Source organism: Melospiza melodia, chromosome 3, assembly GCF_035770615.1.
Source record: "Melospiza melodia melodia isolate bMelMel2 chromosome 3, bMelMel2.pri, whole genome shotgun sequence".
NCBI lineage: Eukaryota > Metazoa > Chordata > Aves > Passeriformes > Passerellidae > Melospiza > Melospiza melodia.
The window spans coordinates 92,522,847-92,536,931 of NC_086196.1; positions in this window are offsets into that span (position 1 = coordinate 92,522,847).

A 14,085-nucleotide genomic window follows, 5' to 3' on the forward strand; every position below is an offset into this window, starting at 1 on the left:
AAATGCTACAATAGGCAGGATGGTTCCCAGACCCATAGTGGCACCAGTACCAAGTTGGGATGATTTGATAGTACCAAGTGGCTCCTGCAATCTGCCATCAAAAAGCTGGCAGGCGAGTTTTGTTTTCCAGGGAAAAGCGCCGTTGTTTGTGTTTGGGGGCCTGTGGCTGGGAGTGGCCGGCTGGCTCCTTAGAATCCACGATATGCAGGATTGTTCCCAGACCCAAGGTGGCACCAGTGCCAAGTCGGGCTGGTTTGATGGTGCAAAGTGGCTCCTGCAATCTGCCATCCAGACGCGGGGCAGCGGATTTTTGTTTCCATGAGAAATGGTCCGTGGTTTGTTTTTGGGGGTATATGGCTCGGCGTGGCCGGCTGGCTCCTTAAAAAGCTCGATATGCAGGATGGTTCCCTGACACAAGGTGGGACCAGTGCCACGTCGGGCGGTTTTCGTAGTACAAAGTGCGTCCTAAAATTTGCCATCCAGAAGAGGGGCAGTTGAGTTTTGTTTGCCTGTGAAACGGGCCGTTGTTTTTGATTGGGGTCTGTGGCCGAGAGTGTTCGGCTGGCTCCTGACAACCCACAATACGCAGGATGGTTCCCAGACCCAAGGTGGCACCAGTGCCAAGTCGGGCTGGTTTGATAGTACCAAGTGGCTCCTGCAATCTGCCATCCAGAACCGGTGCAGTTGAGTTTTGTTTGCCAGAGAAAAGGGCCGTGGGTTGTGTTTGGGGGCATATGGCTGGGAGTGGCCGGCTGTCTCATTAAAAAGATCGATACGAAGGATGGTTCCGAGACCCAAGGTGGCACCAGTGCCAAGTCGGGCTGTTTGTATAGTACCAAGTGCGTCCTGCAATTTGCCATCCAGAAGAGGGGCAGTGGAGTTTTGTTTGCCAGAGAATAGCGCCGTTGTTTGTGTTTGGGGGCTTGTGGCTGGGAGTGGCCGACTGGCGCCTTAGAATCTGTGTTACGCAGCATGGTTCCCAGACCAGAGGTGGCACCAGTTCCAAGTCGGGCTGGTTTGATAGTACCAAGGGGCTCCTGCAATCTGCCATCCAGAAGCGGGGCAGCTTACTTTTGTTTGCCAGGGAAACGGGCCGAGGTTTGTGACTGGGGACCTATGGCTGGGAGTGACCGGCTGGCTCCTGAAAAGCTACGATAGGCAGGATGGTGACCAGACCCATGGTGGCACCAGTGCCAAGTTGGGCTGGTTTGATAGTACCAAGTGGCTCCTGCAATCTGCCATCAAAATGTTGGCAGGCGAGTTTTGTTTTCCAGGGAAAAGCGCCGTTGTTTGTGTTTGAGGGCCTGTGGCTGGGAGTGGCCGGCTGGCTCCTTAGAATCCACGATACGCAGGATGGTTCCCAGACCAGAGGTGGCACCTTTGCCAAGTTGGGCTGGTTTGATAGTACCAAGTGCGTCCTGCAATCTGCCATCCAGAAGCGGGGCAGCTTACTTTTGTTTGCCAGGGAAACGGGCCGAGGTTTGTGTCTGGGGGCCTATGGCTGGGAGTGACCTTCTAGGTCCTGAAAAGCTGCGATAGGCAGGATGGTGACCAGACCCATGGTGGCACCAGTGCCAAGTTGGGCTGGTTTGATAGTACCAAGTGGCTCCTGCAATCTGCCATCCAGAAGCGGGGTAGCTTACTTTTGTTTGCCAGGGAAACGGGCAGAGCTTTGTGTCTGGGGGCATATGGCTGAGAGTGGCCGTCTGGCCCCTGAAAATCCACGATAGGCAGGATGGTTCCCAGACCAGAGGTGGCACCAGTGCCAAGTCGGGCTGGTTTGATAGTACTAAATAGCACCTGCAATCTGCCATCAAAAAGTTGGCAGGCCAGTTTTGTTTTCCAAGGAAAAGCACCGTTGTTTGTGTTTGGGGGACTGTGGCTGGGAGTGGCCGGCTGGCTCCTTAGAACACACGATACGCAGGATGGTTCCCAGACCCAAGGTGGCACCAGTGCCACGTCGGGCTGGTTTGATGGTGAAAAGTGGCTCCTGCAATCTGCCATCCTGAAGCGGGGTAGCTTACTTTTGTGTGCCAGGGAAACGGGCCGAGGTTTATGACTGGGGGCCTAGGGCTATGAGTGACAGGCTGGCTCCTGAAAAGCTACAATAGGCAGGATGGTTCCCAGACCCAAGGTGGCACCAGTGCAAAGTTGGGCTGGTTTGATGGTACCAAGTGGCTCCTGCAATCTGCCATCAAAAAGTTGGCAGGCCAGTTTTGTTTTCCAGGGAAAAGCGCCGTTGTTTGTGTTTTGGGGACTGTGGCTGGGAGTGGCCAGGTGGCTCCTTAGAACACAAGATACGCAGGATGGTTCCCAGACCAGAGGTGGCACCAGTGCCAAGTTGGGCTGGTTTGATAGTCCCAAGTGTCTCCTGCAATCTGCCATCCAGAAGCGGGGCAGCTTACTTTTGTTTGCCAGAGAAATAGGCCTAGGTTTTTGTTTGGGGGCCTGTGGCTAGGAGTGGCCGGCTGGCTCCTAAGAATCCACGATACGCAGGATGTTTACCAGACCCATGGTGGCACCAGTGCCAAGTTGGGCTGGTTTGATAGTACCATTGGCTCCTGCAAACTCCATCAAAAAGTTGGCAGGCGTGTTTTGTTTTCCAGGGAACAGCGCCGTTGATTTTGTTTGGGGGCCTGTGGCTGGGAGTGGCCGGCTGGCTCCTTAGAGACCACGATACGCAGGATGGTTCCCAGACCCAAGGTGGCACCAGTGCCAAGTCGGGCTGGTTTGATAGTACCAAGTGGCTCCTGCAATCTGCCATCCAGAAGTGAGGAAGCTAAGTTTTGTTTGCCAGAATAAAGGGCCGTGGTTTTTGTTGGGGGCCTGTGGCTGGGAGTAGCCGGCTGGCTCCTTAGAATCCACGATACGCAGGATGGTTCCCAGACCCAAGGTGGCACCAGTGCCAAGTTGGGCTGGTTTGATAGTACCAAGTGCGTCCTGCAATCTGCCATCCACAAGCGGCGCCGCTTAGTTTTGTTTGCCACGGAAACGGGCCGAGGTTTGTGTCTGGGGGCCTGTGGCTGGGAGTGACCGGCTAGGTCCTGAAAATCTACGATAGGCAGGATGGTGACCAGACCCATGGTGGCACCAGTGCCAAGTTGGGCTGGTTTGATAGTACCAAGTGGCTCCGGCAATCTGCCATCAAAATTTGGCAGGCGAGTTTTGTTTTCCAGGGAAAAGCGCCGTTGTTTGTGTTTGAGGGCCTGTGGCTGGGAGTGGCCGGCTGGCTCCTTAGAATCCACGATACGCAGGATGGTTCCCAGACCTGAGGTGGCACCAGTGCCAAGTTGGGCTAGTTTGATGGTGCAAAGTGGCTCCTGCAATCTGCCATCCAGAAGCGGGGCAGCTTACTTTTGTTTTCCAGGGAAACGGGCCGAGCTTTTTGTCTGGGGTCTATGGCTGGGAGTGACCGGCTGGCTCCTGAAAAGCTACGATAGGCAGGATGGTGACCAGACCCATGGTGGCACCAGAGCCATGTTCGGCTGATTTCAAAGTACAAAGTTGCTCCTGCAATCTTCCATCAAAAAGTCAGCAGGCGAGTTTTGTTTTCCAGGGAAAAGCGCCGTTGTTTGTGTCTGCGGGCCTGTGGCTGGAGTGGCCGGCTGGCTCCTTTCAACACACGATACGCCGGATGGTTCCCAGACCTGAGGTGGCACCAGTGCCAAGTTGGGCTGGTTTGATAGTACCAAGTGGTTCCTGCAATCTGCCATAAAAATGTTGGCAGGCGAGTTTTGTTTTCCAGGGAAAAGCGCCGTTGTTTTTTTTTGGGGGCCTGTGGCTGGGAGTGGCCGGCTGGCTCCTTAGAATCCACGATACGCAGGATGGTTCCCAGACCAGAGGTGGCACCAGTACCAAGTCGGGCTGGTTTGATAATAACAAGTGGCTCCTGCAATCTGCCATCCAGAAGCGGGGCAGCTTACTTTTGTTTGCCAGGGAAACGGGCCGAGCTTTGTGTCTGGGGGCCTATGGCTGGGAGTGACCGGCTGGCTCCTGAAAAGCTACGATAGGCAGGATGGTGACCAGACCCATGGTGGCACCAGTGCCAAGTTGGGCTGGTTTGATAGTACCAAGTGGCTCCTGCAATCTGCCATCAAAAAGTTGGCAGGCGAGTTTTGTTTTCCAGGGAAAAGCGTCGTTGTTTGTGTTTGGGGGCCTGTGGCTGGGAGTGGCCGTCTTGCTAATTGGAATCCACGATACACATGATGGTTCCCAGACCTGAGGTGGCACCAGTGACAAGTCGGGCCAGTTTGATGGTGCAAAGTGGCTCCTGCAATCTGCCATCCAGAAGCGGGGCAGCTTACTTTTGTTTGCCAGGGAAACGGGCCGAGGTTTGTGTCTGGGGGCCTATGGCTGGGAGTGACCGGCTGGCTCCTGAAAAGCTACGATAATCAGGATGGTGACCAGACCCATGGTGGCACCAGTGCCAAGTTGGGCTGATTTGATAGTACCAAGTGGCTCCTGCGATCTGCCATCAAAAAGTTGGCAGACGAGTTTTGTTTTCCAGGGAAAAGCGCTGTTGTTTGTATTTGGGGGCCTGTGGCTGGGAGTGACCGGCTGGCTCCTTAGAATCCACGATACTCAGGATGGTTCCCAGACCCAAGGTGGCACCAGTGCCAAGTTGGGCTGGTTTGATTATACCAAGTGGTTCCTGCAATCTGCCATCCAGAAGCGGGGCAGCTTACTTTTGTTTGCCAGGGAAACGGGCCGAGCTTTGTGTCTGGGGGCCTATGGCTGGGAGTGACCTGCTAGGTCCTGAAAAGCTACGATAGGCAGGATGGTGACCAGACCCATGGTGGCACCAGTGCCAAGTTGGGCTGGTTTGATAGTACCAAGTGGCTCCTGCAATCTGCCATCAAAAAGTTGGCAGGCGAGTTTTGTTTTCCAGGAAAAAGCGCCGTTGTTTGTGTTTGGGGGCCTGTGGCTGGGAGTGGCCGGCTGGCTCCTTAGAATCCACGATACGCAGCATTGTTCCCAGACCAGAGGTGGCACCAGTGCCAAGTCGGGCTAGTTTGATGGTGCAAAGTGGCTCCTGCAATCTGCCATCCAGTAGCGGGGTAGCTTACTTTTTTTTGCCAGGGAAACGGGCCGAGGTTTTTGTCTGGAGGCCTATGGCTGGGAGTGACCGGCTAGGTCCTGAAAAGCTACGATAGGCAGGATGGTGACCAGACCCATGGTGGCACCAGTGCCAAGTTGGGCTGGTTTGATAGTACCAAGTGGCTCCTGCAATCTGCCATCAAAACGTTGTCAGGCGAGTTTTGTTTTCCAGGGAAAAGCGCCGTTGTTTGTGTTTGCGGGCCTGTGGCTGGGAGTGGCCGGCTGACTCCTTAGAATCCACGATACGCAGGATGGTTCCCAGACCCAAGATGGCACCAGTGCCAAGTCGGGCTGGTTTGATAGTACCAAGTGGTTCCTGCAATCTGCCATCCAGAAGCGGGGTAGCTTACTTTTGTTTGCCAGGGAAACGGGCCGAGCTTTGTTTTTGGGGGCCTGTGGCTGGCAGTGGCCAGCTGGCTCCTGAAAATCCATGATACGCAGCATGGTTCCCAGACCCAAGATGGCACCAGTGCCAAGTGGGGCTGGTTTGACAGTGTCAAGTGCCTCATGCAATCTCCCATCCAGAAACGGGGCAGCTGAGTTCTTTTGCCTGTGAACCGGCCGTTGTTTTTGATTGGGGTCTGTGGCCGAGAATGGTCGACTGGCTACTGACAATCCACAATACGCAGGATGGTTCCCAGACTCAAGGTGGCACCAGGGCCAAGTCGGGCTCGTTTGATAGTACCAAGTGGCTCCTGCAATCTGCCATCCTGACGCGGGGCAGCGGATCTTTGTTTGCCAGAGTAAAGTTCCGTGGTTTGTTTTTGGGGGCATATGGCTGGGAGTGGCCGGCTGGCTCCTTAAGAAGCTCGATACGCAGGATGGTTCCCAGATCCATGGTGGCACCATTGCCTAATTTGGCTGTTTTTGTAGTACCAAGTGCGTCCTGCAATTTTCCATCCAGAAGAAGGGCAGTTGAGTTTTGTTTTCCAGGGAAAAGCGCCGTTGTTTTTGTTTGGAGGCCTGTGGCTGGGAGTGGCCGGCTGGCTCCTTTCAACACACGATACGCCGGATGGTTCCCAACCCAAGGTGGCACCAGTGCCAAGTTGGGCTGGTTTGATAGTACCAAGTGGCTCCTGCAATCTGCCATCCAGAAGCGGGGCAGCTTACTTTTGTTTGCCAGGGAAACGGGCCGAGGTTTGTGACTGGGGGCCTATGGCTGGGAGTGACCGGCTGGCTCCTGAAAAGCTACGATAATCAGGATGGTGACCAGACCCATGGTGGCACCAGTGCCAAGTTGGGCTGATTTGATAGTACCAAGTGGCTCCTGCGATCTGCCATCAAAAAGTTGGCAGGCGAGTTTTGTTTTCCAGGGAAAAGCGCTGTTGTTTGTATTTGGGGGCCTGTGGCTGGGAGTGACCGGCTGGCTCCTTAGAATCCACGATACGCAGGATGGTTCCCAGACCCAAGGTGGCACCAGTGCCAAGTTGGGCTGGTTTGATTATACCAAGTGGTTCCTGCAATCTGCCATCCAGAAGCGGGGCAGCTTACTTTTGTTTGCCAGGGAAACGGGCCGAGCTTTGTGTCTGGGGGCCTATGGCTGGGAGTGACCTGCTAGGTCCTGAAAAGCTACGATAGGCAGGATGGTGACCAGACCCATGGTGGCACCAGTGCCAAGCTGGGCTGGTTTGATAGTACCAAGTGGCTCCTGCAATCTGCCATCAAAAAGTTGGCAGGCGAGTTTTGTTTTCCAGGGAAAAGCGCTGTTGTTTGTATTTGGGGGCCTGTGGCTGGGAGTGGCCGGCTGGCTCCTTAGAATCCACGATACGCAGCATTGTTCCCAGACCAGAGGTGGCACCAGTGCCAAGTCGGGCTAGTTTGATGGTGCAAAGTGGCTCCTGCAATCTGCCATCCAGTAGCGGGGTTAGCTTACTTTTTTTTGCCAGGGAAACGGGCCGAGGTTTTTGTCTGGAGGCCTATGGCTGGGAGTGACCGGCTAGGTCCTGAAAAGCTACGATAGGCAGGATGGTGACCAGACCCATGGTGGCACCAGTGCCAAGTTGGGCTGGTTTGATAGTACCAAGTGGCTCCTGCAATCTGCCATCAAAACGTTGTCAGGCGAGTTTTGTTTTCCAGGGAAAAGCGCCGTTGTTTGTGTTTGCGGGCCTGTGGCTGGGAGTGGCCGGCTGACTCCTTAGAATCCACGATACGCAGGATGGTTCCCAGACCCAAGATGGCACCAGTGCCAAGTCGGGCTGGTTTGATAGTACCAAGTGGTTCCTGCAATCTGCCATCCAGAAGCGGGGTAGCTTACTTTTGTTTGCCAGGGAAACGGGCCGAGCTTTGTTTTTGGGGGCCTGTGGCTGGCAGTGGCCAGCTGGCTCCTGAAAATCCATGATACGCAGCATGGTTCCCAGACCCAAGATGGCACCAGTGCCAAGTGGGGCTGGTTTGACAGTGTCAAGTGCCTCATGCAATCTCCCATCCAGAAACGGGGCAGCTGAGTTCTTTTGCCTGTGAACCGGCCGTTGTTTTTGATTGGGGTCTGTGGCCGAGAATGGTCGACTGGCTACTGACAATCCACAATACGCAGGATGGTTCCCAGACTCAAGGTGGCACCAGGGCCAAGTCGGGCTCGTTTGATAGTACCAAGTGGCTCCTGCAATCTGCCATCCTGACGTGGGGCAGCGGATCTTTGTTTGCCAGAGTAAAGTTCCGTGGTTTGTTTTTGGGGGCATATGGCTGGGAGTGGCCGGCTGGCTCCTTAAGAAGCTCGATACGCAGGATGGTTCCCAGATCCATGGTGGCACCATTGCCTAGTTTGGCTGTTTTTGTAGTACCAAGTGCGTCCTGCAATTTTCCATCCAGAAGAAGGGCAGTTGAGTTTTGTTTTCCAGGGAAAAGCGCCGTTGTTTTTGTTTGGAGGCCTGTGGCTGGGAGTGGCCGGCTGGCTCCTTTCAACACACGATACGCCGGATGGTTCCCAACCCAAGGTGGCACCAGTGCCAAGTTGGGCTGGTTTGATAGTACCAAGTGGCTCCTGCAATCTGCCATCCAGAAGCGGGGCAGCTTACTTTTGTTTGCCAGGGAAACGGGCCGAGGTTTGTGACTGGGGGCCTATGGCTGGGAGTGACCGGCTGGCTCCTGAAAAGCTACGATAGGCAGGATGGTGACCAGACCCATGGTAGCACCAGTGCCAAGTTGGGCTGGTTTGATAGTACCAAGTGGCTCCTGCAATCTGCCATCAAAAACTTGGCAGGCGAGTTTTGTTTTCCAGGGAAAAGCGCCGTTGTTTGTGTTTGGGGGCCTGTGGGTGGGAGTGGCCGGCTGGCTCCTTAGAATCCACGATATGCAGGATGGTTCCCAGACCTGAGGTGGCACCAGTGCCAAGTCGGGCTGGTTTGATGGTGCAAAGTGGCTCCTGCAATCTGCCATCCAGACGCAGGGCAGCAGATTTTTGTTTCCAAGAGAAATGGTCCGTGGTTTGTTTTTGGGGGTATATGGCTGGGCGTGGCCTGCTGGCTCCTTAAAAAGCTACGATAGGCAGGATGGTTCCCTGACCCAAGGTGGCACCAGTGCCAAGTCGGGCGGTTTTCGTAGTACAAAGTGCGTCCTAAAATTTGCCATCCAGAAGAGGGGCAGTTGAGTTTTGTTTATCAGAGAAAAGGGCCGTGGTTTTTTTTTGGGGGCATATGGCTGAGAGTGGCCGTCTGGCCCCTGAAAATCCACGATAGGCAGGATGGTTCCCAGACCAGAGGTGGCACCAGTGCCAAGTCGGGCTGGTTTGATAGTACTAAATAGCACCTGCAATCTGCCATCAAAAAGTTGGCAGGCCAGTTTTCTTTTCCAGGGAAAAGCACCGTTGTTTGTGTTTGGGGGACTGTGGCTGGGAGTGGCCGGCTGGCTCCTTAGAACACACGATACGCAGGATGGTTCCCAGACCCAAGGTGGCACCAGTGCCACGTCGGGCTAGTTTGATGGTGCAAAGTGGCTCCTGCAATCTGCCATCCTGAAGCGGGGTAGCTTACTTTTGTGTGCCAGGGAAACGGGCCGAGGTTTATGACTGGGGGCCTAGGGCTAGGAGTGACAGGCTGGCTCCTGAAAAGCTACAATATGCAGGATGGTTCCCAGACCCAAGGTGGCACCAGTGCAAAGTTGGGCTGGTTTGATGGTACCAAGTGGCTCCTGCAATCTGCCATCAAAAAGTTGGCAGGCCAGTTTTGTTTTCCAGGGAAAAGCGCCGTTGTTTGTGTTTGGGGGACTGTGGCTGGGAGTGGCCGGCTGGCTCCTTAGAACACAAGATACGCAGGATGGTTCCCAGACCAGAGGTGGCACCAGTGCCAAGTTGGGCTGGTTTGATAGTCCCAAGTGTCTCCTGCAATCTGCCATCCAGAAGCGGGGCAGCTTACTTTTGTTTGCCAGAGAAATAGGCCTAGGTTTTTGTTTGGGGGCCTGTGGCTAGGAGTGGCCGGCTGGCTCCTAAGAATCCACGATACGCAGGATGTTTACATGACCCATGGTGGCACCAGTGCCAAGTTGGGCTGGTTTGATAGTACCAAGTGGCTCCTGCAAACTCCATCAAAAAGTTGGCAGGCGTGTTTTGTTTTCCAGGGAACAGCGCCGTTGATTTTGTTTGGGGGCCTGTGGCTGGGAGTGGCCGGCTGGCTCCTTAGAATCCACGATACGCAGGATGGTTCCCAGACCCAAGGTGGCACCAGTGGCAAGTCGGGCTGGTTTGATAGTACCAAGTGGCTCCGGCAATCTGCCATCCAGAAGTGAGGCAGCTAAGTTTTGTTTGCCAGAAAAAAGGGCCGTGGTTTTTGTTGGGGGCCTGTGGCTGGGAGTAGCCGGCTGGCTCCTTAAAATCCACGATAGGCAGGATGGTTCCCAGACCCAAGGTGGCACCAGTGCCAAGTCGGGCTGGTTTGATAGTACCAAGTGGCTCCTGCAATCTGCCATCCAGAAGCGGGGCAGCTGAGTTTTGTTTGCCAGAGAAAAAGGCTGTGGTTTGTGTTTGGGGGCCTGTGGCTGGCAGTGGCCGGCTGGCTCCTGAAAATCCACGATACGCAGCATGGTTCCCAGACCCAAGGTGGCACCAGTGCCAAGTGGGTCTCGTTTGACAGTGTAAAGTGCCTCCTGCAATCTCCCATCCAGAAGCGGGGCAGCTGAGTTTTTTTTGCCAGGGAAACGGACCTTTGTTTTTGATTGGGGTCTGTGGCCGAGAGTGGTCGGCTGTCTCCTGACAATCCACAATACGCAGGATGGTTCCCAGACCAAAGGTGGCACCAATGCCAAGTCGGGCTGGTTTGATAGTACCAAGTGTCTCCTGCAATCTGCCATCCAGAAGCGGGGCAGCTGAGTTTTGTTTGCCAGAGAAAAGGGCCGTGGGTTGTGTTTGGGGGCATATGGCTGGGAGTGGCCACCTGGCTCCTTAAAATGCACGATACGCCGCATGGTAACCAGACGCAAGGTGGCACCAGTGCCAAGTCGGGCTGTTTTTGTAGTACCCAGTGGCTTCTGCAATTTGCCATCCAGAAGCGGGGCAGCTAAATTTTGTTTGCTAGAGAAAAGGGCTGTGGTTTGTGTTTGGGGGCCTATGGCTGAGAGTGGCCGGCTGGCCCCTGAAAATCAACGATAGGCAGGATGGTTCCCAGATCCAAGGTGGCACCAGTGCCAAGTAAGGCTGGTTGTATGGTTCAAAGTGACTCCTGCAATCTGCCATCCAGAAGCGGGACAGCTGAGTTTTTTTTGCCAGAGAAAAGGTCCATGGTTTCTTTTTGGGGCATACGGCTGGGAATTGCCGGCTGGCTCCTTAAAATGCTCGATACGCAGGATGGTTCCCAGAGCCAAGGTGGCACCACTGCCAAGTCGGGCTCTTTTTGTAGTACCAAGTGCGTCCTGCAATTTGCCATCCAGAAGAGGGGCAGTTGAGTTTTGTTTGCCAGAGAAAAGGGCCGAGGTTTGTGTTTGGGGGCATATGGCTGGGAGTGTTCGGCTGGTTCCTGAATATGTACGATACGCAGGATTGTTCCCAGATCCAAGGTGGCAGCAGTGCCATGTTGTGCTGGTGTGATAGTCCCAAGTGGCTCCTGCAATCTGCCATCCAGAAGTGGGGCAGCTGATTTTTGTTTGCCAGAGAAAAGGTCCGTGGTTTGTGTTTGGGGGCATATGGCTGAGAGTGGCCGGCTGGCCCCTGAAAATCCACGATACACAGGATGGTTCCCAGATCCAAGGTGGCACCTGTGCCAAGTCGGGCTGATTTGATAGTACTAAGTAGCTCCTGCAATCTGCCATGCAGAAGCGGGGCAGCTTACTTTTGTTTTCCAGGGAAACGGGCCGAGGTTTGTGTTTGGGGGCCTATGGCTGAGAGTGACCGGCTGGCTCCTGAAAAGCTACAATAGGCAGGATGGTGACCAGACCCATGGTGGCACCAGTGCCAAGTTGGGCTGGTTTGATAGTACCAAGTGGCTCCTGCAATCTGCCATCCAGAAGCAGGGCAGCTGAGTTTTGTTTGCCAGAGAAAAGGGCCTTGGTTTGTGTTTGGGGGCATATGGCTGGGTGTGGCCAGCTGGCTCCTTAAAATGCACGATATGCAACATGGCTCCCAGACCCAAGGTGGCACAAGTGCCAAGTTGGGCTGGTTTGATAGTACCAAGTGGCTCCTGCAATCTTCCATGATCACGTGGAGAAATACTTTCTGGTTTCAGCCTCATGCTCTTTCTTCTCTCCCTCAACTTCTCTATCACCTCTCATCTGGTTCACATGCGCTGTCTTCAAGGTCCACAGGCTACTTTTCACAGAATCTTCTGGCCTGATGAAGTAAGGATGATGAATAGAACAGAGCTGGGATCTATTTTCCAGTTTGGATAAAATGCATTCTGCACACAAATCCAAGGAGAACGGGCTGCCCCGATGCCCAGAAAATCTTTCACTCCTGCTAGTGTTCTACGTCAACCGCAACTTAGTCTGAAAGAAAAGCTTTTTCTCTGAGAGCATCTGAGAGGTTTGCATGAAGCACTGATATCTGACATATGCAATTTTGAATAGGAGAGGAAAAAGAAAATGGCAAGGAGTTTTTAATTTTAGTGGTTTCAATTTTAATTTCCGTGCACTTTTTCAAAACTTGTCAGCTCAAATGCCCATCAACATCTTTTAGTCATCTGTAAGTCAGTATTCATATAAAATGTGCTTCAAATCCAAAGAATTTCAAATTTGCACTCCAAGCTTCTATGCCTAGATTTATGATTTCCTACACATATTAGATGAAAGGAAGGCCTTTTTTACTGTGGGAGTGCTGGAACACTGGAACAGGTTGCCCAGAGAAGTTGTGGGTGTCCCATCCCTGAAAGTATTCAAGGTCACCTTGGACGGGGCTTGGAGCAGCAACAAAGGAGAAGCTTGATGGTAGAGAAACAAAGTTGGACTATAGAAGAAACTCGGATTGAAGTATAGGATCAAGTTTTCTCTCAGCTCTTGGGGTAAATTCAAAGTTGTACAAAATGACATTTATCTGTGCTATTCACTACTGTAACAGAAAGTTTCATGAAAACTGTACAGAAGATAGTAAATTTTAAAAGAGATAAGAATTACAGCATAAAATCCATGGGATAGGTTACAACATGAGACACTCTCTAAGAGAAAATCTCTGTGTTTCAGCACTTCATCGGGGTAAGATTTCATGAAGTGCCAAAGAAGGCGGCAAAATATCATTCGGGACATTATTTACTGGAATTCAGCCTGGCCATTAGTAGGAACTGCCTTTGAACATATCATGTAGATATACCACACACGCTTTCCCTTCACTGAAAAATTACTGTTTACAACAAATAAGCAATTGACGATCAAAATTGATTGAAAGCATCTTAAACATGTCAAGTATTTCATTGTAGATGATCTGTGATCCAAATGCTTCTTCCACCTTCGAGAGGGACAGAAGAATTCTTCCATATCATGATGGTTTAAAATTGTATCAACCAATGTTTTCTGCTGAAAAGATATCATCTATTTTTTTCTATTTTTGGAAGAAAATATTCCTAGACATACAACAGGTGAGAACTAAGTAATTTTAAAGAAACAAATGAAATGAAAATATTCTGTAAATAGAATGAAATGAAAAGCTGTGTTTTAAATAGGAGCTAAATATTAAACAGAATTTTTGTACCAGGCATTTGAATTACTGCACCAGCTCTTTTGCCCATCAAGAGAGGCATTTAGCATTTCAGTCTTTTCCAAGGTGTTCATGATCTGCTATGCTGATCTCTGTGTGTGCCTAGGTGTGTGTGGAGGGGGGGGCATATGAAGGGGAGTGTGTATGTTTGCTTTACAATTGTTGTGGCAGATTCATGCCTCAGCTCCACATTTTGTTTTAAAAAGGTCACACCGAGTGGATATGAAGTTTACTATCAACAAGAGATCGATTCCCAAATCATCCATTTGACTCTCCCTTATAAATCATGTGCTTTGTTGCATATTTTATCAAATATACTTTCAAGCCAGATGGAGGAAGGAGGATGTGGGAATCCCTCCACCATCTTGCAACTTTTATGTAAGTAGGTTTTCAAGAAAATCATCATTTCTCTTTTAAATATGTCTGGAACAGGCATGATGGTAGTGTCAACCTGTTGGAGTTTTTGTTGCTGGAAGAAGTTGTACAAAAGGATTGGTTTTTACATTGACCAGTTACTGAATCAAGCGCAGGAATACATTGGAAATTTAGCTGGGGGTTCCTTTTCCCAGCAGACTACTTCTAGAACGAGCTTGTACACTGAAGCTGACTCTTTTGCTCTCTTTTTGTTTCTTTCCTATTTTCTTGGCTTCTTTGCCACTATCTAGACAATTTTGGAACTTTGTTCCCAACTAAAATGGTTTCAATAGTCTGATTGTGATCATACATTTTTACAAGGAATTTTTAAAATCTTTCCTCGAGTCCAGAAAGTCAAGGACTTAGATCTTTTTCTTCCCTTATCAATATTGCCATGAAATTGATAAATAAAGACCAACTCTTTATTTTTGTTTTTAACCCACGTAGATAATTCCCATCCATTAATC